Source organism: Cibotium barometz, chromosome 6, assembly GCF_041138505.1.
Source record: "Cibotium barometz isolate CiBa-2024 chromosome 6, ASM4113850v1, whole genome shotgun sequence".
Classification (NCBI taxonomy): Eukaryota; Viridiplantae; Streptophyta; class Polypodiopsida; order Cyatheales; family Cibotiaceae; genus Cibotium; species Cibotium barometz.
Genome location: NC_141051.1, coordinates 45261563 through 45288845, shown reverse-complemented (window position 1 = coordinate 45288845; position 27283 = coordinate 45261563).

Here is a 27283-nt window from a genome sequence, read left to right as displayed (position 1 = left end):
TTAGTGTAACACACAATTCTAGAACAAAAGCAAGGTTGGTGGAAACATTGACCTTACTTTGATTGGTTGAGAAAATAATTTTGTGGTAGTAACACTACTTTGGTAGCCTAACACGACACAAATGTCAATTTCAAGGGTTACGCCAAGGTTTTTTGTAGTTTGAATCTTCCTCTCTCAAGGCAAATTTCCTTCAAGTTGTGTAAGATACACATGTCTAAAGAACATAAGAAAATAAAAGCACAAAGGATAAGAATCAATAAAGCCATCATACTTCCTCTTTATTAGAAAAGAAGGGGTATTATGCCACCTAAAGACCACAAGTTGCAGACTTGGGAGCTATTGAATATTGTTCGAATCATTAAAAAACATTTAAAAAATGTGTGCATGCAATGAATTTAGTTAACTATATAGACTTTCTAAGGCTTCGGTTTCATGCATACGAGGTAAATCAAAGTCTTCAATGATATTTTTTATAACTAGATCAATTCAATATGCATGATTACACTTTAAAAAATAAAATAAGAGTGCAAAAGATCTTTTAAAAATAAGAAAAAGTAAAAAGTAGCAACAAAAAGATTCATGCAACATCTATTATATAATGAGTTTCAAGCTCACAAGTGATTTGAATAGTAAAGTATATTATCCACATATGCACGCAACTAGTTTTAAATCAAAAGAGAAGAAAAAAACTATAACTTATGCAATAGTATGAAATAAAAGTTCTTCATACAAAGATGAGATGAAACTTCTTGAAGGTTTCTAAAGCAATAAACTAAAGTATGTAAAGTAGGAGAGTCATGATAAACTAAATTATTTAAAGTAGTAGACTTAAAAATCTAAACAGCTAAGACTTGATCTAGATATTCCTCTTCTTCTTTATTGGATTGGTGATCATTTTCTTCTCCTTGGGGACCAGGGAGCATCAAAGTAAGATTTTCATTTTCTATTAGAAATGCTAATTTTCCAGGCTCATCAGAGAGAGGAGAGGCATATGTTCATTTCATGCTGACTGGAACTTATCATTAGCATCAATGGAGACTTCTCCCACCTCTTGATCTTCATCTCGTAGTTCCATAGCACCCTTTACACGCATAGGAATAAAGGGTGCTTAGATCTCATCCTTTTCAACTACAATGCAGTTTCTCTTTCTCTTAACTCCCCATGTCATATTAGTACTCAGTGTTTTTAAAAAATGAATATAAGAACTAACATACAATCAATAATAAGAAATTATATATTTAAATATGATTTTTTAAAGGAAAAAGAAGTGTATACCAGTTCCACAAAACAAGTCAAGTATCCAATCATCTGGCGTAGAAAATAGGTCGATCAAACGATTAATCAAGTGCTAAGGCTTCTGGTAGGGATTCACCAAGGCTTTGGACTTAGTCACATGCCTTAGTTTTCTAGTTGCTGTGGGAAAAGAAAGCACATTGGAGCATCCAGACTCATTGACATGTGCTTTAACACGTCTTTGCTCAATGTCATCCCAATAGCCAACCGTGATCATTTCAAAGGAACTTTTAAAACGAAAACTTGGAACATGATCTATATTTGTTTTGACCCTACAATTGAATTTATTGAAACATAAATTTAAAGTGTTTGAATAATAATTAAAAGAAACTAAAAACATAAGTTCTTGAAACCATACTACAAGAGACTCTAGACCATGTGTTTCTTTTCTTAGAGCTACAGTTACTCATGCAGCTTGGCTAGTGCTATGAAAGATCACAAATCTCCACATATTTGATGTAGTTACCACCTTAAAATTTTGTAATATCTTTTGAATTTCTTGATAGGTATATGCTCTCTCATCATTGTAGAACCACTCATATTGAAACTTCATCGGCTATCAGCAATAACAAGACTATAATCTTTCTTTGGAATGATATTATGAAGATTATTTACATCCCCACAAATCACTTTATAGGATGCTGCTTTACTTTCCTGTCCACTTGGAAGAAAAAACTCTTCTATTTCAACTCCTTTAGTTGGAGCAACATTTCGTAGAAGACGTCTTGCTTTCTCTTGACGAGCTCTTTCAAGGTGTGCAAGAAAGTTTTGTGGACACTCTGATTCTTCTTGAAAGAGTGACTTTTTGCCCTTTTTAGTTACAAGCTTCTACTTTTAGTAGAAAGTTAATGTACAAGAATATAATATTTAGTGGATGGTTTCTTAAGACATAACAACAATACTAGCATACCATCACTTTTGAATCTTTAATACAAAAACAAAAGAATATTACCCAATCTCTGAAGGACAACAAAAAATTTTCAAAACTGCTTGAGAGCTAGACTGGGGATACACTGCACGTACTCGTCCAAGTGGTGCAGTTTAATTTTTTTATCATGACCTCTTGCATCTTCATATAAACTTTATGGTTGTAAGACACATGTAAAGACAATATAAATACTTCATTTACATCAAGAAGATAAAATATGAATAACTAAAAACTTTACTTACTTTTGTAGCCCCAAAGACATTTCATCAAGTGATAGCTCCTTCAAAATGACACGCGATAAGGCAAAACTAGAAGTGTTTGATCCTTCACTTCTTGAAGTGCTCGCCATGGATTAAGCTTCATATCTTCTACAAGGTCTTCAATTGATGTTTCCACCTTCTTATCACATGACTTTTAGCTAAGCCACTAGATTCATTTAACCCTTAAGAGGTCTTCTTCCCTTTCAAAGCTTTATTCTCCCACATTGAAAAGATTCTATTCTGAAGATCCCAAATTTGTCCTGTACGAAAAGCAAGCTGAAATACAGGATCATCCTTTCTGAGTCCATATGACAGATCCTCTTTCTCCATAAGAATCCCAACCTCCAAAAGACAATATCTTCGTAATATGTGATCAACCTTTTCGTGTCGTGCCACATATTCCTCAAACTCATGGTGAAAAAACCTGATTTCCTCAAACTCATGGTGAAAAAACCTGATTTTCTCAACTTGGGACATCTTTGCACGGTAGTCATTATCATTATTATGATCCCATGCAAGAAGTTTTTCCTCTTCAACTGTGAGAGTAGCATATATTTTGCAATGGACAGTGCGAAAGTAAGGACTATTTGGATTTTCCTTTAATAGTTCCCTCCTAGCTTCAGCAGAGTGTGAGCCCCCAATGACATAATAGTTATAATTCTCACATTATGCCATTTTAAAGCTATTTTATTGGGACAATATTGGGGGTCTACCAAAACAATAAATGGAGCCACTGTGGCATGGGGATTTACCTTCATTTTCTTCTTAAGATTATTGACATGTACTATGTGAGGTTCTCTAATCTCCATTAATCTTCTACCAACAAATGGTGTATCAACAAGTGGTCGATGTATCTTTTCCATTGGTGAGTTTTAAATCCTACCATTGAGCACAAGTTTCTCTTGTTTAATTATCTCCTTTATTTTATTTTGTTGAGTTGGGAGTGCACCTGTGCCAAGATCACCACGAGGAGTGATGATGTCAAGCTCCTCATTGTCATCTGAAGATCCAAAATCCTCCTCGCTTGACAAATTGATGTTTTTATGTGATGTTCTCTCATCTTGAGAGCTTGTAAATATAGAAGTCCTTTTAACTTCTCTCTGTTTCCCTCCTTTCCCATGAGAGTCAAGTGCAGAAGACCTTGGAGGCTCTTGAGGGGTGACCTCTAAGCTAGCATTAGAGGTTGCATTAGTCGGAGTTAAGAAAGGTCCTAATCTTACTAACAAATTGTCATTTTTTTCCAATGCACAAGTTACTTGCACAGGACTACAAAGACCCACTTGAAGATTATTTTAGCGCACTAGAAACTCTCTAATTTTGTTCATATCATCAACAATAAAAGAAACAACATGATCTCTCTCTTCCCCTCTGTATAATCCGCCTTTAACACTTTTCCACAAGACTTTTGACCTCTGAAAAGATTACTCTTGCTAGAGTGCCTAGCAATGATGAAAAAAGACCACCATTAGCAATGATGAAAAAAGACCACCATTAACCCCAAAAAGACTCCACTCATGTTGAAGATTAGCAAGAGTTTTAATTGATGTACCTGTTGAGAGTTAAGGTCTATCTTTTGGTGCATTTATAAAACCATGAGTTCTTCGTGGGGGTACATAATAAGTTGTTGTATTTTTCCTAGCTCTCATTGGAACAGACATAGGTTCATCCTCCTTCTGATTCTCTTCTTCATCTTCATCAACAGAGGATGATGATGAAGCTATAATTCTCTTTTGGGTGAAGGCTTCAGTCATCGCAGTACCCCAGGAAGTAAAAGTGGCAATGGTCTCAAAACCTAGTCGAGTTTGAGTTTGTACTTCTCTCTCTGCAATAGCATCCAACATTGTGTCGGTATGCTTAACACACCTACAACACCATCTCTCTTCTCATGTTATTGTGAAGCCTCCACTTGTTGGAAGAGGAATCTTTTCCCATGTAAAGTAGCAGCTTGGGCTTCCTTTGTAGTTTTTTTAGAACGTTCCTTTCTTGACTTCTTTGTAGCTTGTATTTGAGGAGGTGAATCAAATTCTAGAGCCTCAATGGCGGGCCTCTTAGAGGACTTCTTCATCTTGTCACCTCTACTTTATAGATAAAAAGAAATAGATTTAGTAGCAAAATAATTATTCGTTGGTTCAATCAATCAAATCAAAGAAAAATCAATAAGGTGGAGCTAACCATTAAAGTGAGCAACAACAGGCTATCACAAGCAGATCAAAACAAAAATATGTAGGAAATAGAGCAAAACAAGATTCTATAAGACAAGAAAAGGAAATCAGAAGACATAAAAGTACAACAAAAAATATTCTACTTCTATATGATTAAAAAAGAAGAATTTAAGAATGAATTAAGAAAAAAACTAATTTTTGTAGAAAAATTTCAACAAGCAAGATAACATTGAAAGAGGACTAACATTGTTGTAAAGTGGTAAGGGAGAGATGAGAAGGGATGAACCTGTGGGCCTAGATTTTGATGCAACACATCGATATGGTTGCCAGATCATTGAGGATAGAGGAGAAGGAATAAGAATAATTATCGATATTCACAGTAGAGATAAATCCTTTTAGGAGAAGATTGAGTTTGTTCTCAACCTTCAATTTACATGCAAACTTGATGCACTGCATTGAGTTCATGTGGAATTGGATGCATTATAATGGAGTCAAATAAAAGAAAAACTGAAAAAGTTTGAATGGAGAAGAAGATCTCACCTTAGATGAAGGTCGCCTTCATTTTCTCCACCATATTTGCGTCAACAAATTTCACTCACAGTGTGGTATAGAAAACATAGAGAAGTGGCGTAGCATAAAATCAAGCAAAGATACTGCCCATTGTGTAGAAAGCAGAATATCAAGAAGATATATGAAAGGCGATAAAGTTTCCAAGAAGAAAGCGATGGTTTTTTTGGGCTGAAGTGCTTTTAGGGCGATTTTACTAGTAAAACGTAGAGATTTTTGAATTATTAAATCATGCTCCCTATTTTTGGCATGCTTATGGAAGCAAAGTTGATGCACCACATCAACTTCTCCACACAAACTCAATGTCATGCATCGAGTTTATGGTAAACTCGATGCATGACATCAATTTTGCAGAGAGAAGTTGATGCAGTGGATCAACTTTATGTAAGAAACTATGTTTTTTAAAGCCTAAAACAATAATTGTCTCACACATCCACTATGCATGCTTTTTTGGGCTCGCGGTCACTATATGAGTACTAATTACACTCTCGGATAAGTGGAAAAAGCCAATGATGTTTTACTATAACGGCCCTTCGGCGGCAGCGGTGGCCCACCCCTTGGACTCCCTAAGAAGGGGGCATGCCCCCCTCCCCCCCTTCACCCCCTAGCTATGCACCCTATCAGGTGCCTATAAGTTGTTGGTCTAGCTCTGCGAGGTGAGAGTGCCTCCGCGAGGTGACAGTGCCTCCAGATATAGCTCTTCTATGGTTAGGTTTAGAAATAACTTATCGCACATACATGTAACCTAACTAACATTGTGCTAGGTTAATCAAAAACCATCTCATATGAATCCCCTAAAAAATAAAGAGTTCTTGCATTGCATTAACTTCTCCATAAAAACTTGATGTTGTGCATCAACTCATGCATAACATCAAGTTTGTATGAAAAAGTCTATAAAACTTTGCATAATGGTTTTTAAAGTTGATGCACTACATCAACTTTTGATGTTGTGCATCAACTCGATGCATAACATCAAGTTTGTGTGAAAAAGTTGATACGGTGCATCAACTTTGTTGTTGATGCAATGCACCAATTTTGCATACACCAAAAAGTTTTCAAAAGTGAATGCATGTCATCAAATTTTCCACACCAACTACGTGATGCGTAGCATCAAGTCTATATGGAAAAATTGATGCAACGCATCCACGTTTAAAAACTTTTTTTGTGTATACAAAATTGATGCATTGCATCAACTTTTCCACACAAACTAGATAGTGTGCATCACGTTGATGCACAAAATCACATTTGTGTGGCAAAATTGATGGAATGCAACATCTTTGTACACACAAACAAAATTTCTTGAAGTTGATACACTGCATCAACTTGGGTACATAAACTTGATGTCCTGTATCAACTCAATACAAAACATCAAGTTTGCGTGGAAAATTTAATATAATGCATCAACTTTGCATACATTGTTTTCTTAAGAAAGTTGATGAAATGCATTAACTTTGCATTAATAAACAAAACTTCTTAAAATTGATACATTGCATCAACTTTGCCAGGTCACCTTAATGTTGTGCATCGTCTTAAAGTTGATACATTACATCAAGTTTGCGAAGCAACCTTGATGTTATGCATCTTCTTAAAGTTAATACATTGCATCAACTTTGCCAAGCCACCTTGATGTTGTGCATCAACTTGATACAAAACATCAACTGATGCAATGCATTAATTTTTATACAAAAATATTTTTTTTAAAAGTTGCTACATTGCATCAACTTTGCATACACAAACAAAGTCAACTTGATGTTGTGTGTATCAACTCGATGGTGGACAGCATCAAGATTCTATGCCTGCATCAACTTTGTGTACACAAACAATTTTTAAAAATTATGTGCTACTCTCCTAATATATAAAAAACACTAAACCTATCTCCATTCATTGCGTGAACTTTATTTTAAGAAAAATACTTTAGAAACTTTATTTATCTTTTAAGATTTATTTCAAACTAGTTGTTGTTATTAAAATTTTGATCATCGATAGATATAAGTACATTCTATAATAGTTTTTCTAACATCTAAGTTAAAACATCCTATAGGCTCAAACAAATATTAAGGATGTTATGCTACCCCACAAATAAAGCTTTTAAGTAATAGGAAGAAAATCAAATCTTTATGGAATCTTTCTAAAAGGATCAAGATTTTGTATACCTTTCCATGGTTGTACTGAAAAGTGCGATTTTCTCTCCTTGTTACTTTGCTTCTTGTGTGCCCAAATAGTGCTCTCTCTCTTTCTTTATATCTCTCTCTCACACAATGCGAGGTGACCAAATGAGCCTCTCAACTTCTTATATGTAGCCTCATAGTTCCAAAAATAGTAGTTATTTAGTGTTTTAATTCTAGGGTTTCTTAATCAAGTCCCACCTTAATTATGTATTAAGTTTAATGACTTTCTATATGATGGCCACATGGGCTATTAGGTTATCATTTATCATTTATTAACCAAGGAGAAAGACATGAGGAGAGATGTTCCATTGGTCATTTCTTGTATCCATGCTTTGTGTGAACTTTCTTTTAAGAAAAATACTTTAGAAAGTTTATTTATCTTTTAAGATCTATTTCAAACTAGTTGTTGTTATTAAAATTTTGTTCATCGATAGATATAAGTACATTCTATAATAGTTTTTTTAACATCTAAGTTAAAACATCCTATAGGTTCAAACAAATATTAAGAATGTTATGTTACCACAAATAAAGCTTTTAAGTAATAAGAAGAAAAAGGAATCTTTCTAGGGATCAAGATTTTGTGTACCTTTCCATGGTTGGACTTATAAGTGCGATTTTCTTTCCTTCTTGCTTTGCTTCTAGTGTGCCCAAATAGTGCTCTCTCTCTTTCTTTATATCTCTCTCTTTCACAATGCAAGGTGACCAAATGAGCCTCTCAACTTCGTATGTAGCCTCGTAGTTCCAAAAATAGTAGTTATTTAGTGTTTTAATTCTAGGGTTTCTTAATCAAGTGCCATCGATAGATAAGCACATTCTATAATAATTTTTCTAACATCTTAGTTAAAACATCCTATAGGTTGAAACAAATATTAAGAATGTTATGTTACCACCACAAATAAAGCTTTTAAGTAATAAGAGGAAAAAGAAATCTTTATGAAATCTTTCTAAGGATCAAGATTTTGTGTACCTTTCCATGGTTGGGACTTAAAAGTGTGATTTGCTCTCCTTGTTTCTTTTCTTCTTGTGTGCCCAAATAGTTCTCTCTCTCTTTCTTTATATATCTCTCTCACACAATGCGAGGTGACCAAATGAGCCTCTCAGCTTCTTTTGTAGCCTCATAGTTCCAAAACTAGTAGTTATTTAGTGTTTTAATTCTAGGGTTTCTTAATCAAGTGCCACCTTAATTTTGTATTAAGTTTAATGACTTTCTTATGGGCTATTAGGTTATCATTTATCATTTGTTAACCAAGGAGAAAGACATGAGGAGAGACATTCCGTTGGTCATTTCTTGTGTCCATTCTTTGTGTGAACTTTCTTTTAAGAAAAATACTTTAGAAACTTTATTTATCTTTTAGGATTTATTTTAAACTAGTTATTGTTCTTAAAATATTGTTTATCGTCAATAGATATAAGTACATTCTATAATAGTTTTTCTAATATTTAAGTTAAAACATCCTATAGGCTCAAACAAATATTAAGAATGTTATGTTACCACAATTTTAGCTTTTAAGTAATAAGAAGAAAATAGAATCTTTATGGAATCTTTCTAAGGATCAAGATTTTGTGTACCTTGCCATGGTTGGACTTAAAAGTGCGATTTTCTCTTCTTGTTATATTGCTTCTTGTGTGCCCAAATAGTGCTCTCTCTCTTTCTTTATATATCTCTCTCTCACAATGCGAGGTGACCAAATGAGCCTCTCAACTTCTTATGTAGCCTCATAGTTCCAAAAATAGTAGTTATTTAGTATTTTAATTCTAGGGTTTCTTAATCAAGTGCCAAGTTAATTTTGTATTAAGTTTAATGACTTTCTATGATGGCCACATGGGCTATTAGGTTATCATTTATCATTTGTTAACCAAGGAGAAAGACATGAGGAGAGACATTCCGTTGGTCATTTCTTGTGTCCATTCTTTGTGTGAACTTTCTTTTAAGAAAAATACTTTAGAAACTTTATTTATCTTTTAAGATTTATTTCAAACTAGTTGTTGTTATTGAAATATTGTTTATCGTCGATAGATATAAGTACATTCTATAATAGTTTTTCTAATATTTAAGTTAAAACATCCTATAGGCTCATAGAAATATTAAGAATGTTATGTTACCACAAATAAATCTTTTAAGTAATAAGAAGAAAATAGAATCTTTATGGAATCTTTCTAAGGATCAATATTTTGTGTACCTTGCCATGGTTGGACTTAAAAGTGAAATTTTCTCTCCTTGTTACTTAAATCTTCTGTGCCCAAATAGTGCTCTCTCTTTCTTTATATCTCTTTTTCACAATGCAAGGTGACCAAATGAGCCTCAACTTCTTATGTAGCCTCATAGTTCCAAAATAGTAGTTATTTACTGTTTTAATTATAGGGTTTCTTAATCAAGTTCCACCTTAATTATGTATTAAGTTAAATGACTTTCTATATGATGGCCACATGGGCTATTAGATTATCATTTATCATTTGTTAACCAAGGAGAAAGACATGAGGAGAGACATTCCGTGGGTCATTTCCTGTGTCCATTCTTTGTGTGAATTTTATTTTAAGAAAAATAATTTAGAAGCTTTAAGATTTATTTCAAACTAGTTGTTGTTATTAAAATTTTATCCATCGATAGATATAAGTATATTCTATAATAGTTTTTCTAACATCTCAGTTAAAACATCCTATAGATTCAAACAAATATTAAGAATGTTCTGTTACCACAAATAAAGTTTTTAAGCAATAAGAAGAAAAAGGAATCTTTATGAAATCTTTCTAAGGATCAAGATTTTGTGTACCTTGCCATGGTTGGACTTAAAAGTGCGATTTGCTCTCCTAAGGATCAAGATTTTGTGTACCTTGCCATGGTTGGACTTAAAAGTGCGATTTGCTCTCCTTGTTGCTCTGCTTCTTGTGTGCCCAAATAGTGCTCTCTCTCTTTCTTTATATCTCTCTCTCACACAATGCGAGGTGACCAAATGAGCCTCTCAACTTCTTATATGTAGCCTCATAGTTCCCAAAATAGTAGTTATTTAGTGTTTTAATTCTAGGGTTTCTTAATCAAGAGCCACCTCAATTATGTATTAAGTTTAATGACTTTCTATATGATGGCCACATGGGCTATTAGGCTATCATTTATCATTTGTTAACCAAGGAGAAAGACATGAGGAGAGATGTTCCGTTCGTCATTTCTTGTATCCATACTTTGTGTGAACTTTCTTTCAAGAAAAATACTTTAGAAACTTTATTTATCTTTTAAGATCTATTTCAAACTAGTTGTTGTTATTAAAATTTTGTTCATCTCGATAGATATAAGTACATTCAAATAGTTTTTTTAACATCTAAGTTAAAACATCCTATAGGTTCAAATAAATATTAAGAATGTTATGTTACCACAAATAAATCTTTTAAGTAATAATAAGAAAAAGGAATCTTTATGAAATCTTTCTAAGGATCAAGATTTTGTGTACCTTGCCATGGTTGGACTTAAAAGTGCGATTTGCTCTCCGTGTTGCTTTGCTTCTTGTGTGCCCAAATAGTTCTCTCTCTCTTTCTTTATATCTCTCTCTCTCACAATGCAAGGTGACCAAATGAGCCTCTCAACTTCTTATGTAGCCTCACAGTTCCAAAAATAGTAGTTATTTAGTGTTTTACTTCTAGGGTTTCTTAATCAAGTGCCACCTTAATTATGTATTAAGTTTAATGATTTTCTATATGATGGCCACATGGGCTATTAGGTTATCATTTATCATTTGTTAACCAAGGAGAAAGACATGAGGAGAGACATTCCGTTGGTCATTTCCCTTACACAAGTGGGTGGGAGCTCTTCCCCTACCACTACATCACATTCAAAGAGTCTCATTCTTATGCTCTTCCTTGTCTCCTGGGGTTAAAAAAACTGAAAATAGAGATAGAGAAGTGGACACTCCAAGCCATGGGAAATCACAAGGCTTATCTTTTACATCATATGAAGCTATGAGCACAAGAAGGAGTCCTTACTTTGCTTCTCCAAGTAAAGCCTCCATACCACAACAAGCAACAAATGATGGTAGTGATGAACATGATGCCTTGGATACCATTGTTGAGCAGTTGACATCATCTCCAATGTATCGAGGTAAGACCTGCCATGGGTTGAAGCAAAAAGAATTCTTGTTTACAGATATTCAATTAAGGTATGCAATTAAAATAGAATATTGCAAGCAATAATGTCTAGCAAAGTTTAGGTTGCAAAAGTTAAAGGCATTACGGACACGCTATTTTGACATGAGCAGCGGAGAGTAAGATGCACTTCTTACTGGTCTGCTCATACCTTGTTTGCATGGAAAATTTGAATATAGCCTTGGCTTTGATTTGGTATGTAAGATAGCCTTTAAGGTTGCTTTGAGTCATGGAAATATACGGCTTGAGAGGGTGAAGTGTAGGACCAAAAATGGGGCAAACCGAAGCCATTAGATCCTTTATTATCCATAGTTCCAATGGGGCAAAATGCTTTAACAGGGCTTCATTCTTATTTTAAGTATCATGCAGAATGTATGCCGACAACAAGAAGGTTTAACTTATCTGATAGTTACAAGTAGTTTTACAAGGTCAGAGGTATTCTCATTGTACACGGATGCTATGACAACTCAATAAGAGCAGTATACAAGCTACTCTTATTTTACCAGGCTTTGGAAAACCTTCTTTGCCAGCGTGACTATCTCACAAAAAGTTTGAATGGGTGTGTGGACTGTGTGTGTGCAAAGCTAAAAACAAGAAGAAAGGTTGCAAGTGATCCAAATGAGCTAAGGATAGTCAAGGATACTTTGAGAATTCACAGAGAAGAGCGAAGGAAATGGACTACTACAGAGGAAAGTGTTTTGCATCTCCCAAAAAGTATCATGGGCTAGTTATTAATGGACCCAAAAAGTATCGTGGGCTAGTTATTAATGGAATGGACCCAAAAAAATTTTTGCTTGCCTCACTTTGCTAGGCTGCCTACTAAAAGGACATTACAAAAGACATGCTTGTGCAAATGCATTTTGTTGGTTGCCTTGTATACAATACTCAAGTTCACCCAAGGGTTTTTTTCACATATCCAAATATCCGTAATGATCCAAATCTAACCACAATCATTCATCATGTGTGATATCTAATTGGGAAGGTGCATTGCCAAGTATATTATATGTATAGCTAGGTAACACTGCAAGAGAGAATAAGAATCCAATAGTTCTTGGATACCTAAGCATGTTGGTTTCCTTAGGGGTGTTTAAGAAAGTGAAAGTGAATTTTCTACTTGTGGGTCACACTTATGACCACATTGATCAGATGTTCTGTACGTTTTCAAAAAAATTATCTCGCCACAATGCATTTACTTTGCCGATCATGATGACACTTAAAGAGAAAGCATACACACCAAAGCCAATGGTAGAGCATTTGAAGGAGACAATGGATTTCAAGTTTTTGTTAATGGGCCAAGGATAGAAAAAAGTAGGTGCTTGGACCAGTTGAATGATCTAAGTTATTAGCATGCCTTTTTGATTAAACCTGTAGAAGAAAGTAGACAAACTTTATTGTATGGAAAGAATTTCTCCTACTGATGCAAAGTGGCTTCCTTCAGGTGGCCTTAAAGTTCTTAAATTTATTCCAGACATTGTTATGCAAGCTTCAAAAATGGCACTCTTGGAAAGCTTAAAGGAAGAAACGGAGGCAAGCAAGGTAGGTCATGCTATGGACTTTCAAAGGTGCATTGCAGAGAGAAGATCGCTAATCGAGAAGGCAAAGCAGTATGCAAGAGAGAAAGATGTAAAATGGTGGGACACGTTCTTTGAACAACAAGAAGAAATACTTGAAATGAATATCAATAACTGGCCTTTATAAACCTAGGTAATCATAGCTTACTTTATGCGTACATGGGTGAATCTATACATGCATGGGAGTATTGATTTCATTGTCTTGATGTTATGAGTTTTGTATGGTTAATTATATTTTTAATCAATTAATTTATTAATTGATTAGCATAGTTGATGTAGGTGCAAATCATTGGATTAGATAATGGAGACATGCTAGTGGTGGTCAATAATATTTTAAGATAATTGATTCTGAGTGTTGATGAATATTATTTGAGTTTCTAAGACAACAAGATCCATTACTTCATTTTGGGTGCACCATCCATGTTTATTGATGATGTGTGTATATTTATTTGGGGCATGTAAAAGCTTGCTTGTGTATATTATATGGTTTTAGATTCACATCTATTTTTGAAGTAGATTAGTTTACATGTCCAATAAAGTAAGCTATTTTTTAAGATGAAGACATTTTTGAAGAAGGAAACTATTTTAAGCCTCACAAGTTATTTCAAGAAATATATTTAAATACACCAAGAGGAAGAGTGAGCTCACTTATGTGGGGGTGAATTGGTCCCAATACTTTGTCATGTGTAATTGATTATTCTATTTTATACTTGGTATTTGGTATTTGTGCAATCAATTCATTGGGTTCATATCAACCTCCCCAAACAATGGTATCAAAGCCAAGTGCTGAAGAACCACAAGACAAAGAGACCTTGGAAATTAAGAGAAGAATATTTAGTACACATCACAATGACTTGCCCATCCCCTCACACCCTCACAATCCAAAAATTTATTCAAGCTACTACAACTCCTGGCAAAATGTATGCAACTCGCTTATATATATGCACACATTGTACACATTGCACACTTACTCGAGGCATTATTGCACATCTTCAACTAATAAACCTAAAGATAAAATAGTCAAAGAGCTGAAAAAACGATCATGCAGCATGTTTTGTCATGATCCCCATTGGAAACTCTCACATATTTTCTTGGTTTTTTCAACCCCTGGAACAACATGGAATCATTATTAGATACAGAATCAAAGACGACACCACCATAGCCCATGGACAATTTATTTCTCACTTATGTTTGTTTCAATCTCAATTACCCCTTGAAAAGATATTTGTCATGATGCATGTACATGTATTTTGAGAATTATAGAATCACACTTTTATTTTGTAACACACATGAACCACCCATTAAAGATGATAAATCTTTTACTCCAATTGTTTATTTACATATCATTTTAACATCAAAATAATTCATAATACTCAGGCAATACGTTGTTGTTGAATATATTTTTATTTTAATAACCCTTTTTGTTACAAATTTTGATAATAACAAGAAAAGGTAATATTTATCATCAGTGATATTTAGTCAAGTAAAAAGGCCACCCCATTGAAGATTCTCAATGGCTACTTGATCTTGCCCTCGCTACCTATCCATCCTTGATTGCATCTTATATTTATACTATCCCATGATGATTATTTATGATTTTCTGACAACTAAGGACAATGTCTTCTTTCCCCCACGAGTAGTTAATTCATGGAATATTCATATAATTCCCATGTTTTTCATTATTTATGAATTCTCCTAGATGGATTTAGATTGGGATGCCTTCCTAAATCTGGACAAGTGAATCCATACATGCATGGGAGTATTGGTTCAATTTATTTAGATCATTGATATAAGTACCGATCATTGGATTGGATATAATGGAGGTGACCTAGTGGTGGCTAGGAATATTTTGAGATAATCATTTTTGAGTGTCGACAAATATTGTTTAATTTTGTGAAAAGTGCCATTCATTCATTTTAGGCATTATCCATATTTATTGATGATGTATATATATTTATTAGGACATGTGAAATCTCCCTTGTGAATATTTGGTTTCGAGTTGACATCTATTTTGAAGTAGATTAGCTTGCATGTCGAATAAAGTAAGCTATTTTTAAAGAAGTTGAAATATTTGTAAAAAAACACTATTTTGAGCCCCAGAAGTTATTTCAAGCAATATATTTAAATACAGTAAGAGGGAGCATGGGCTCACTCTTGTGTGGGTGTAAATTGGACCCAATATTATGTCGTATAATTGATTATTATATTTTATTATGTGGGAGTAAATTGGACCCAATATTCTGTTGTATAATTGATTATTCCTCTTGGATCCTCTACAATCCCACACTAGCTAACCTTATATCCACTACCCCAAGGGCTTACCAAAATCTTGGCTGATCCTCTTATGACCTCCTACTAACAAAAAAACTGACTGAAATTTGTCTCATAGGTCTGGCTTAGAAATGATCAAATTCTGATCATAACTTAGAACAAATGCCTACAGCAAATTCTAGACAGAAACACGTCCTCCGGACCTCCAGAGTGTCCTCCAGTGATAGCCAACCACAAACCCTTGATCTTGAACTTCTTAGAATCGGTTAGCTCTCCTCTATTGAAGTGTTACCGACACTAGTCTACCCTAGCTGCTTGTAAACTGGCTCAGATGGCTGATGCAGAATCTGACCTCAATATGCATCTTCCTTGCTATTGACCTCCTAATCTAGCTAGCATCCATCTCTCAACCCTAGAACTATGCTAAACATCCCCTTACGCTATGTGAACCTTTTGCCGACATTCGTCCAAATGGTCTTGGCTGTTAGCGATTCTACTTTCAGAGACATAACCAACCAACTCAGAAGCCCTACTTGGATTAGGAAATTAATATTTTATGTCTGCAGAATCCTCCTAGCCCTCAGGCTGCCCTAATTTAATGAAGATTCTCCAAAGACTCTCTAATGCCCACAACTGACTTACTATTGATTGATCTGACTGGCTGATTGCTAACAGCAGCTGACTCAACTGGAGCAGAATTTCTTAGCTTTGAGTCCTCTAAACCCTTTAAACACTCAAACCACACAAAGATTCAACTCTAAAGACATCAAGATGATCACAATGAACTCATAGTTGATCTAGAACTACCAATTTGCCCCCAAACTTGTCTAAATTTTGTTTGGCTTTTGACTGTCAGACTCTACTTAAGACAACTTCCTTTGAATCCAAAAAGATCAAAATGACCCTTTTACCTTATAAGTTGACCCCCTAGACATAGATCTTCCTATAGCTTACACTCTTCTGACCCTATCTAATTGTATTTTCTCAACATAAGATGACTGCTTCAATTATGAGACATCTCTCACTCTCAGAACGTCAGACACACATGAAGTAACAATGGCTCTATCTCAACAAAGACAATAAAAATAACTCAAACCAAACTCCATATCACAAATTCTCATCAATCACGACACAGATACAAGCTTTGAACACTAGGATTTCTTCATGAAAACTAGGATAGGCTGTCTCAAAATCCCTAAGACAATATGTCCAAAACATATTTGAAAAACACACTGAAAACTTCGAGATTCTTCATACGTAATCTCTAGGGATCACTCTCCCAATTATCAGATTAACTCATGTCATTGAACTCAAACTGCAGTGAATTTACAACTACAAACCATAGGTCGTCCTTCCCAAAGAGATACAAATCAACACACAACTAATTGACAGCAAAAGCAATTGAATATGAATTGAACTAAACCATGTCTCTAACAAAGTTTCCTCTCAAAAATCCCTAAGGAAAATTCGATTTGCTTATCCATTAGGTATGCATTTTGCTTTACACTTTGTAACAAAGCATTGGCCATGTCTGATACACATGCATTGTAGAGTGTTATTTTTTGTTTGAAACCCTCTCCGGCTAACCAGCTTCTATGTTTAGACTTTGACAAGTTTGTTCGTGGTGTACATGAGTGATCGTTGCTCTTCTCCACCTATGCAATAGTTAAAGAAATATTAGAAACATCAATAAAGACACTGGTTTTAAAGACAATGGTTCTTATACATACCGAAATCATTACATTGCTCCAATGTGCAATGCGCACTTCCTACCAACTCACCCAAAGATCCATGGTAGGTATATCTGAATCTTTTACATTTACACTTTGCCACCATTATGAGATAAGTCGCCGTTGAGCTAGTGCAGTCTTTTTTGTTGACTCGGTTCGCCACTTATTGCACATGATCTTATGCACACCTTGGAAGGCCTTTATAATATACTTTGTGGTATGTATATTTAGGCTTTGTGCCCAATGAAATAAACATGAGCGTACTCGATCTTTCATTTCTTGTCCTTCATTGTAGACTTCTCTAACATCATTCCAATTTGCTTGGGCTTCATCTGCCACACCCATGAGACCAAAGAAGTCTTCTTTTTCAAATCTCCGGTACGGTGGATGAAGGCCCAAGGAAGCGGCCTATGCGTGAAGCGCTAGGTTACCTGCGAAGGATCCTAGAGGGTGCTGACCATACGGTGCTCGGGCTCTGGGTCGCCTAGGATACCCACGCGTGCGTCGAGGAAGATATTGGAACAGAGTTGGAGTTGTTTTCTGAAATCGAGCATGGATCTGGTTGATTGACCTTGCTGGTCTTCAATGGATGAGTCCATGGCTCCTTATATGGATCTGTTGGTTGATCTTGCTGATCTTCAACGAGAGTCCATCTTGTTAAGTGATTATATTGCCAAGTATTATGGGCTAGGAACTATCGAAACGGCTCCTGAGCGTTCTAGTTGCCAATGATGCCATAGATACTCTGATGAAGGAATGATGGGAAATTAAGAATCAATTGGATAAATTGGAATATGGTGATCAATGATACTATGGTTTTATTAAAGGATTGTTTTAAACTGGTTGAATCTGGTTGAAAAAGGCAATTTCATATTGGGTGTGTGAGTGGTGTGACTAGTTTTATTTTGCATGAACATCTGGCTAGGGGGCCTTGGAACTCTTTTCCTTGGTACCCGGGACAAAACCTAACCAAATTTTTAACTGGATCCCATCATTACAGTGGTTGGGCGGTTGGCTAACCCATGGGATTGGATGGGGTTAGGCTGGACTGATGGATCCGTAAATCGAGACTCAAACTTTTGTTTTTACGATAGAAAAAAAAATAAATCCCGGACAGGAACTGTTCTATGGATAGGAATCAACGGCTGTGCCTCTTGAATGGGGAAAAAAGCGTTGATCCCAATGATCCAAGTGCAAGTTTCTTCCTTGAACTGACTAAGTATCTTATAGATGTAATCGGATCATCTCGATCAGAAATGATCTTGACTACGTTAGAGTAAAAAGTTATCCTGGTGGAATCGCCCGTGCTTTCCGGTAAAGGAAGTTTTTCCGGGTTCGGTTTTGGAACAACCGACGGATTAGTCTCTTATCCGGATATGCGTGGACGAGGCCCCGAGTGTGGGACCCGTGTCCCGCGCGAGAAGCGCTACTTCCGCTGCCAGTACCCCGAATCCGTTGCTCGGTGGGAACAGGGATCTTACAGTTGGTATCAGAGCATTTGGTTAATAAAGATCAACTGAGAAGACAAATATATCAAAAATTTATCAAGAAACACAAAAAGGTTATAATTGTGTGAGATAATTCATACAATTTGATATTCAATCTGAAATTCGTAATTTGGTAATTGGGTCTTCAGATGGAAGTACCGCAATTATATAGAATCCCTGACTTGCTTGAGGCCTAGACATGATAGTAATTATCTTATAATTCCAAGGGCCGTGACTACCCGTATATACCGAGAGTATACTGCAGCTCTTTACTGACAGTATATACGAGTAAATCTAAGACTTGAAATTATAAGTGTTAGTGCTATCTAGATGATGATTTCGAATGTGATTGATATGATTTTTAATTCTGTTTGAGAATTGATGAATTGATTTGGATTCTGATTGAAAATGCTGATTGAAAAATGTTGATTTTTAAAAATTAGTTGAAATATAATGAAACCACAATGAGGGGGAATGGGACGAGTCCCTGTGATGATATTCATAACTAGAATGATGATAATGAATTCAGCCAATCACTATGAGGTTAGTGGATTGCTACTGTTAATACTTGACCGGTAGATCAAGTTAAGGGATGTCAAATTGAGGACTAGCTTAACTGAAATTCTCGTGAAGGAATGTTTAGAAGGAGATTTTTCGGTCTAATGGACCATTATTATGTTAAAGATATGAATGATAAGATCTGAATGAATTGTTATTTAATGATGAGTTCTATATAAGGGATATTTATCCCAGTGTTCTGTTGGGTTGACCAGAATATAAGGAACCCCAGAATAAAATTGGATCTTAAGAAAAAGAGTTGTCCTCTACCTTGCGAGATGAGGACATCTCGCACTTTTTTAAGTGGGGTAGAATGTAAAATTTCTCCCCAGTTATTGAAGTATTCAAAAATAAGAATCTCCCTTCTGATCTTATAACTATTCTCTCTCTAATATATAAATTTTGACAGAATCATGAGACGAGGAAACCGTAGCCGTCAACAGCAGCCAGACCCTATCCTTGAAGATAACGAACTTGACCCTGATGTTCGCAAGGCTCTCCATAGGACTCAGCCAGGACCCTTCAAAGGAGAAGGGGAGAACCTGGGTGAGACTGTGGAGAAATGGGTGGAAGCCATGGAAGAGTATTTTGATGTCACAGGTTATAATGAGCTGAGCAAAATGGCTCTTGGCCGGTTGAAAATAGTGGAAACAGCCAGGGTAGCATGGAGGAACCACTGTGACACCAACCGTCTCAATAGAAATACTCAATCTTGGAATGACCTAAAAACCTATTTGAGAAAGAGATTTTGTCCCCCTGGATTTTTGGAAACCAAAATGAACGAATTTTTAGAACTAAAGCAGGAGAACAAAACCATTGAAGAATATCACCAGGCCTTTGCTCTTCTACTCAAATACTCACCACCTCTAGACGAAGAACAGCTCATGGCCAGGTTCATTCGGGGAATGAACGAACCCTTAGACACATTGGTCAAAAATGCCAAACCAGTGTCCATGGCTGAAGCAGTAAAAATGGCAAAGGATTTTGCCAAGGCCTTTGTAGTAAAGGTCCCGCCAAAGCCTGCACCCTCTAACTTTAAAAGATTCCAAGCCCACGAAGGTACTTCAAACTTTCCGCCCCCAAAGAGGCAGCAAGGACCAATTCAGAATCAAGATGCAGGAAGATTCCAAAGTGAAGGAAGATCCTTCCCCCAGAATACTTTCTCAGGAGGACCATCTATTTTAAGGATGCAGAACAATGAGACCAGAAGTGAGAACCGGTGTTTTGGATGCCAAGGTTTTGGTCATCAGTTAAAAGACTGCCCAACTCCTGCCATGTCAAGGGGACAGGGAAGTCTAGGACCCCGAATTCAGAGACCAATTCCTTCATACCAGTCTAATCAGGGTCCGTCTCGCCCAAGCCAGGATAACCCCAGAAGAACTCCACCTCAGACTGCAGCAGCCAGAGCAGTCACAATTGCAGAAGAAGTAGAAGAGGAAAGAAGGGCAGATCCTTACTGCAATTGAAACCAAGGGCTTAACTGACAATTCTCAAGTCATCCATAATCCAGCAGAATACCAGGGAAAAATCGACCGTCCACTTCCAAGGCGTAACGTTGAATGTGATTGAAGAAGAAAAAGATGATGAAAGAGAGCATACTCCACCTGCGAGATGAGGACATCTCGCGTTTTTTAAGTGGGGTAGAATGTAAGATTCCTCCCCCAACCCCTTTCTTTGATGTCTAGTATCTTCCCCCTGTAATCAATCACTCTTCAGAAATATAAAGACCTTGTTTCTAACAGTTTTAACCTAGAGAGAGAAAATATTCTAGAGAGAGAATATTCAGATTTTGAATATTTTTGGATAGAAAAATATCTCTTATAATTCAGATGAATTCCCTTGAAACAGAAATTTAAAAAGAATTTTCCAATGTGCAATTGGAATTAATTGGAAATAGGTATAAAGAACTTAGCCTAAGGGTCTAGATTTTCAGAAATCTTTAGACTATGGTCCAATTAAGGTTTCTATGGGCCAATAGCATCAATCCATGTGTAGGGAGGAGATAAATCCAAACTGTAAAAAGAAAATACCCAAAAATGAGTAAATGCTCACTTGAGGTGGAGAGTAGAAAATGTACAAGGTTTATTAGAAAAAAACTATGAGCAATATTAAAAATATGAGATATTTTGGGTATAATGATTTTATTATGACCCATATGTAAGGAAGGGAAGTCCCTTAAATGCTCACATAAGATGAAGAGTTGAAAATGTACAAGGTTTATTAGTAAAAAAACTATGAGCAATATTAAAATGATTCCATTATGACACCTATGTAAGGAAGGGGGAGTTCTTTAAAGGAGGTGCATATTTCACATAAGATGAAGAGTTGAAAATGTACAAGGTTTATTAGTAAAAAACTATGAGCAATATTAAAATGATTCCATTATGACACCTATGTAAGGAAGGGGGAGTTCTTTAAAGGAGGTGCATATTTCACATAAGATGAAGAGTTGAAAATGTACAAGGTTTATTAGTAAAAAACTATGAGCAATATTAAAATGATTCCATTATGACACATATGTAAGGAAGGGGAGTTTCTTAAAGGAGGTGCATATTTCCCTTAAATGATTTTATTATGACACATATGTAAGGAAGGGGAGTCCCTTAAATGCTCACATAAGATGAAGAGTTGAAAATGTACAAGGTTTATTAGTAAAAAACTAAGAACAATATTAAAATGATTCCATTATGACACATATGTAAGGAAGGGGAGTTCTTTAAAGGAGGTGCATATTTCACATACTTGAATGAGTTTTAAACTCATAAAAATTAAGATATTTCATCTCTCCTCTCTCCTCATTCAAGTCTAGTTCCAAAAAGTTAGCTTAATTGACCTAAAAATGGTCAAAAAGTGACCAAACTGACTTGGAAAATTCTAGAATCAGTTTGTTTGGTTAGGAGCTCAAATTTTCCTATAAATAGAAGCCTCCCCTTGTTGAAAAAAAACATAGTCTCTTATGCTTTGTTACTCTACTCCACCTAAGCCAAAAATATATAGTCTCTTATGCTTTGTTACTCTACTCCACCTAAGCCAAAAATATATAGTCTCTTATGCTTGTTACTCTACTCCACCTAAGCTAAATTAGATAGAGTCTTATGCTTTGTTACTCTACTCCACCTAAGCCAAATTAGATAGTGTCTTGTGCTTGTTACTCTACTCCACCTAAACTAAAATATATAGTGTCTTATGCCTTGTTACTCTACTCTACCTAAGCCAAGAACTGTGAATTCTTTAATAATTCACTAGTTTTTGATACTTCTCTCTTTCTTCAATCCCCATTGGTGGCTCCGTCAACATACTAAACCAATTGATTGGTTGGGGGCCTCTACCGTGAATAAAGAATCAAGCAAATTATAAGGTAAGTATATTGAATTTTGATCTTTTCTATAATTACTCAATGATTCTCTATTCTCAACCCCTCTCAAGCTTGAGAAGTTTAATTGGTATGGTTTTTTTAATGCTATTGAAGTTAATTGGTGAATAGTAGTGAAGAGTTACATAATTTAATAAATGCTATAGAAGTTAATTTCCGTTTATGTTTAAATTCTAATGGTTTTTATGTAATTTCTCTCTCTCACTCAAGAAAATGGTCATACTCATGAACCATTCTCAATCCAAATGAAGCTTTTCATATAGCTTTTCCTTAGTCCAAGATTAAGCTATGCTTGAGGCCAAATTAATGGCTTTTTGCTATGCTTTTAGTTTATGCACATTGATGATTCAATCCATTATGGATTGATGACCCAATTAGAGACCATTCTAATTGTTTTCTTAATGATCCAATTAGAGACCATTATGGATTGATGATCCAATTAGAGACCATTCTAATTATTTCTTTAATAATGAGCTTTATCCCTTAGAAAAAAATTGAGATTTATCAGTCATAGTAGCGGAGCTATGGCAAAATTTTTATAGAAATTACGCATAAAATAAATTCATTCAAAGTATAAAAAGAGGAATTCCTACCATATTCTAGGAACTATCATCCTAGATTAATTAAAAGAATTTTATTATGCATGGAGATGTGGATGTTGCATGTAGATGTAGATGTATGGATGTGAGTGTGAATGTGGAGGTAGATGTATGCATGAGACGTGGATGTATGCATGTAGAAATAGATGTGTAGATGAGGATGTAAATGGAGATGTGGATGGATGCATGTAGATGTAGAGGTATAGATGTAGATGTGAATGGAGATGTGGATGTATACATGTAGATGTAGATGTATAGATGTAGATGTGGATGTGGAGGTGGATGGATGCATGTAGATGTAGATGTATAGATGTAGATGGGAATGGAGATGTGGATGTATACATGTAGATGTAGATGTATAGATGTAGATGTGGATGTGGAGGTGGATGGATGCATGTAGATGTAGATGTATAGATGTAGATGGGAAGGGAGATATGGATGTATGCATGTAGATGTAGTTGTGAATGGAGATGTATATGTATACATGTAGATGGAGATGTGGATGTGGATGGGGATGTATGCATGTAGATGTAGGTGTATAGATGTAGATGTGGATGTAGAGGTGGATGTATGCATGTAGATGTAGATTTATAGATGTGGATGTGAATGTGGAGTGGATGTATGCATGTAGATGTAGATGTATGGAGGTGAATGTGAATGTGGATATGGATGTATGCATAGGGATGTAGATGTATGCATGTAGATGTGAATGTACGCATATAGTTGTGGATGTATGGATGTGAATATACGATTGTGATGTGAGGGAATCTGAAGTGATGAGATGGAAATGATGTGATGGGATGAGTATACATATAAATGGAATATGGAATAAGTAATGTAGATTGAGGAGGGATAATGTGGAAAAATGAAAGTTAAAATAGAAATTGTATTGTAAACTGTTTGTAAATGTTGTCTGTAAATGATTGTTTTATGTCAAGAATGCTGGGGGGAGCATTTTGACCGTCTTGTGATTAAGGTCGTGATGAGAAAGTTGCAACTGCTGACGGGGAGTCAATGAAGGACGTCTCGCGTAGCAAGGTCGGCCGAGGTCTTGACCAGCCTCGGTGCGATTAAAATGGTGAGCTTCCGGTACGGTGGATGAGGGGCCAAGAAAGCGGCCTATGCGTGAAGCGCTAGGTTACCTGCGAAGGATTCTAGAGGGTGCTGACCATACGGTGCTCGGGCTCTGGGTCGCCTAGGATACCCACGCGTGCGTCGAGGAAGATATTGGAACAGAGTTGGAGTTGTTTTCTGAAATCGAGCATGGATCTGGTTGATTGACCTTGCTGGTCTTCAATGGATGAGTCCATGGCTCCTTACATGGATCTGTTGGTTGATCTTGCTGATCTTCAACGAGAGTCCATCTTGTTAAGTGATTATATTGCCAAGTATTATGGGCTAGGAACTATCGAAACGGCTCCTGAGCGTTCTAGTTGCCAATGATGCCATAGATACTCTGATGAAGGAATGATGGGAAATTAAGAATCAATTGGATAAATTGGAAGATGGTGATCAATGATACTATGGTTTTATTAAAGGATTGTTTTAAACTGGTTGAATCTGGTTGAAAAAGGCAATTTCATATTGGGTGTGTGAGTGGTGTGACTAGTTTTATTTTGCATGAACATCCGGCTAGGGGGCCTTGGAACTCTTTTCCTTGGTACCCGGGACAAAACCTAACCAAATTTTTAATTGGATCCCATCACTACAGTGGTTGGGCGGTTGGCTAACCCATGGGATTAGATGGGGTTAGGCTGGACTGATGGATCCATAAATCGAGACTCAAACTTTTGTTTTTACGATAGAAAAAAATAAATAAATCCCGGACAGGAACTGTTCTATGGATAGGAATCAACGGCTGTGCCTCTTGAATGGGGAAAAAAGCGTTGATCCCAATGATCCAAGTGCAAGTTTCTTCCTTGAACTGACTAAGTATCTTATAGATGTAATCGGATCATCTCGATCAGAAATGATCTTGACTACGTTAGAGTAAAAAGTTATCCTGGTGGAATCGCCCGTGCTTTCCGGTAAAGGAAGTTTTTCCGGGTTCGGTTTTGGAACAACCGACGGATTAGTCTCTTATCCGGATATCCGTGGGCAAGGCCCCGAGTGTGGGACCCCTGTCCCGCGCGAGAAGCGCTACTTCCGCTGCCAGTACCCCGAATCCGTTGCTTGGTGGGAACAGGGATCTTACATCATTTCCTCTACGATAAAATGTTTCTCCAATCAATACATAAGCTCTTCTGTGACAACTGCCTTCCTCTTTGAAGCATCCAACTTTCTTATGGAAAAACCTATCAAATGGATGTGCTCTTCTTCATAGGGGGTTTCTCTGCCTTGATATAGTGGTTCTTGGACTATCACAACATGGAGAAAACCTACTCTGCTAACTCATGGGATCCCTGGATACATGCCATATCTGAAAGGCCTGGAAACAATTTAAGAGATTTCTCACCTTGAAAAAAAAGGTCTTTCTCTCATCTTTGTTAACTTTCTAATTTCTTTATACTTGCTTATAGCAAGTAGAGACTCCCCCTTTATAACCAGTCTTCTAATCTTCCTCTATTTGCACTCTTCAAGACCCAAACTCAGGCTTGAATACTCAACCTCATTGTTTCTTTTAACTTGAATCTCCTAGCTGCCATACCATAGCACGTTACCTTGTTTGCTCACAAAGACAAACCCAGCACCCCCTTTACCTAGACTTCTTTTAAAATCCCCATCAATGTATAGACTCTCATCTACATATTACAATTCTTCATACAACATATAGGCAAGAACCACATGCCTTTTAATATCCTTAATAGTTTTGGGCTGCACCTCTACCTCTTTGTAGGTTAACATATCTGCTATGGACCCTCACATTATTTTTCTTAATAAATCTCATATCAAACTCCTACAATGCCATGATCCACTTTTGTACCTTTGAGTTATCCCCAGGATACTTCATCACATGAGGTAAAAGATTACAAGAGGTAAGCAGCACAACAACAAAAGGTCTATAAATCAAGTAGGACATTAACCTCTTTGTAGCATATACAAAGTAGGACATTAACCTCTTTGTAGCATATACAAGTGTTCAAACCAGCAGTTCAAACCAGCAGCTCAACCTTGCTAGGCCTTCTCAACCTCACCCTTTGCCTTGATGATGTAAATACCTGGTCTCATATTTGATTGCTTGGTTCCTTTTTGCATCAACATTGTCCCTACTGCAAGCTTCCCAACATTGATAGTGGGATAAAAGGGTTGGCTCCAATCTGGGAAATTGTTGGCAATGTAGATAGCTTATCCTTAAGTATTTCAAAAGAATCCTCTTCTACCTAAGTCCACTTGAAAGAATCTTGCAGAGACTTGCCCTTTGCAAAAGGTAAACAAACTCATCTAGCATACAAAAATATATGGATAGATATATAAGCTTTTGAACAAAGCTCATCAATTCTTTAGTTGACTTGGGGCTTTCCATCTGAAGCAAACTCTCTACCTTTGATGGGTCTGAGGCTATTCCATTGTCACTGACTTCATATCCCAAAAGCACTACTCTATCCCTTGCTATTCTGAATTTGGTTGGGTTCAACTGAGCTCCATCATCATCAAGATGTGTAAAGACAACATCATGCTTCTCTACATGTAGCAGTCTGTTACTATATACACACAAATCATCCACGAATATTCTCACAAAAGTTCCCAAATATGGGACAAAACACCATATTAGTGAATTTGGGAATTTCCCAATTCCCATTTTTGAATACTTAAAAAAGGGGACATGGATAACATGTTTGTAAGTTTCTCAAAACCCTATCATATGACCTATCATTGGAAAGCGCTTGAAAAATGGAATCTAAAGAGCTATAAAGCGCTCATTTTGGATTAGTGGTGTTCAAGTTATGGTTAATCCAAACTTTTGACCACGTGTCCCAAACTTGTGAGAAATTCCCATATTCCCCAATATGGTGTTACAAGGATCTTGTCCACCCAACTCTAAAAGCTAGCATAGGCATTAAGCAAACCAAAAGGCATGACCCTACAACAGAATAGTCCCCATGGATTAATAAAGCTGGTCTTCTTCTGGTTTTGAAAGAGCTATTCTTATTTGAGAGTATCCACTAAATCCATCACATAACTGAGTACCTTTCATGCCCTGGTACCTAATCCAAAATCTAATCTTGAAAGGAAAAAGGGTAGTGA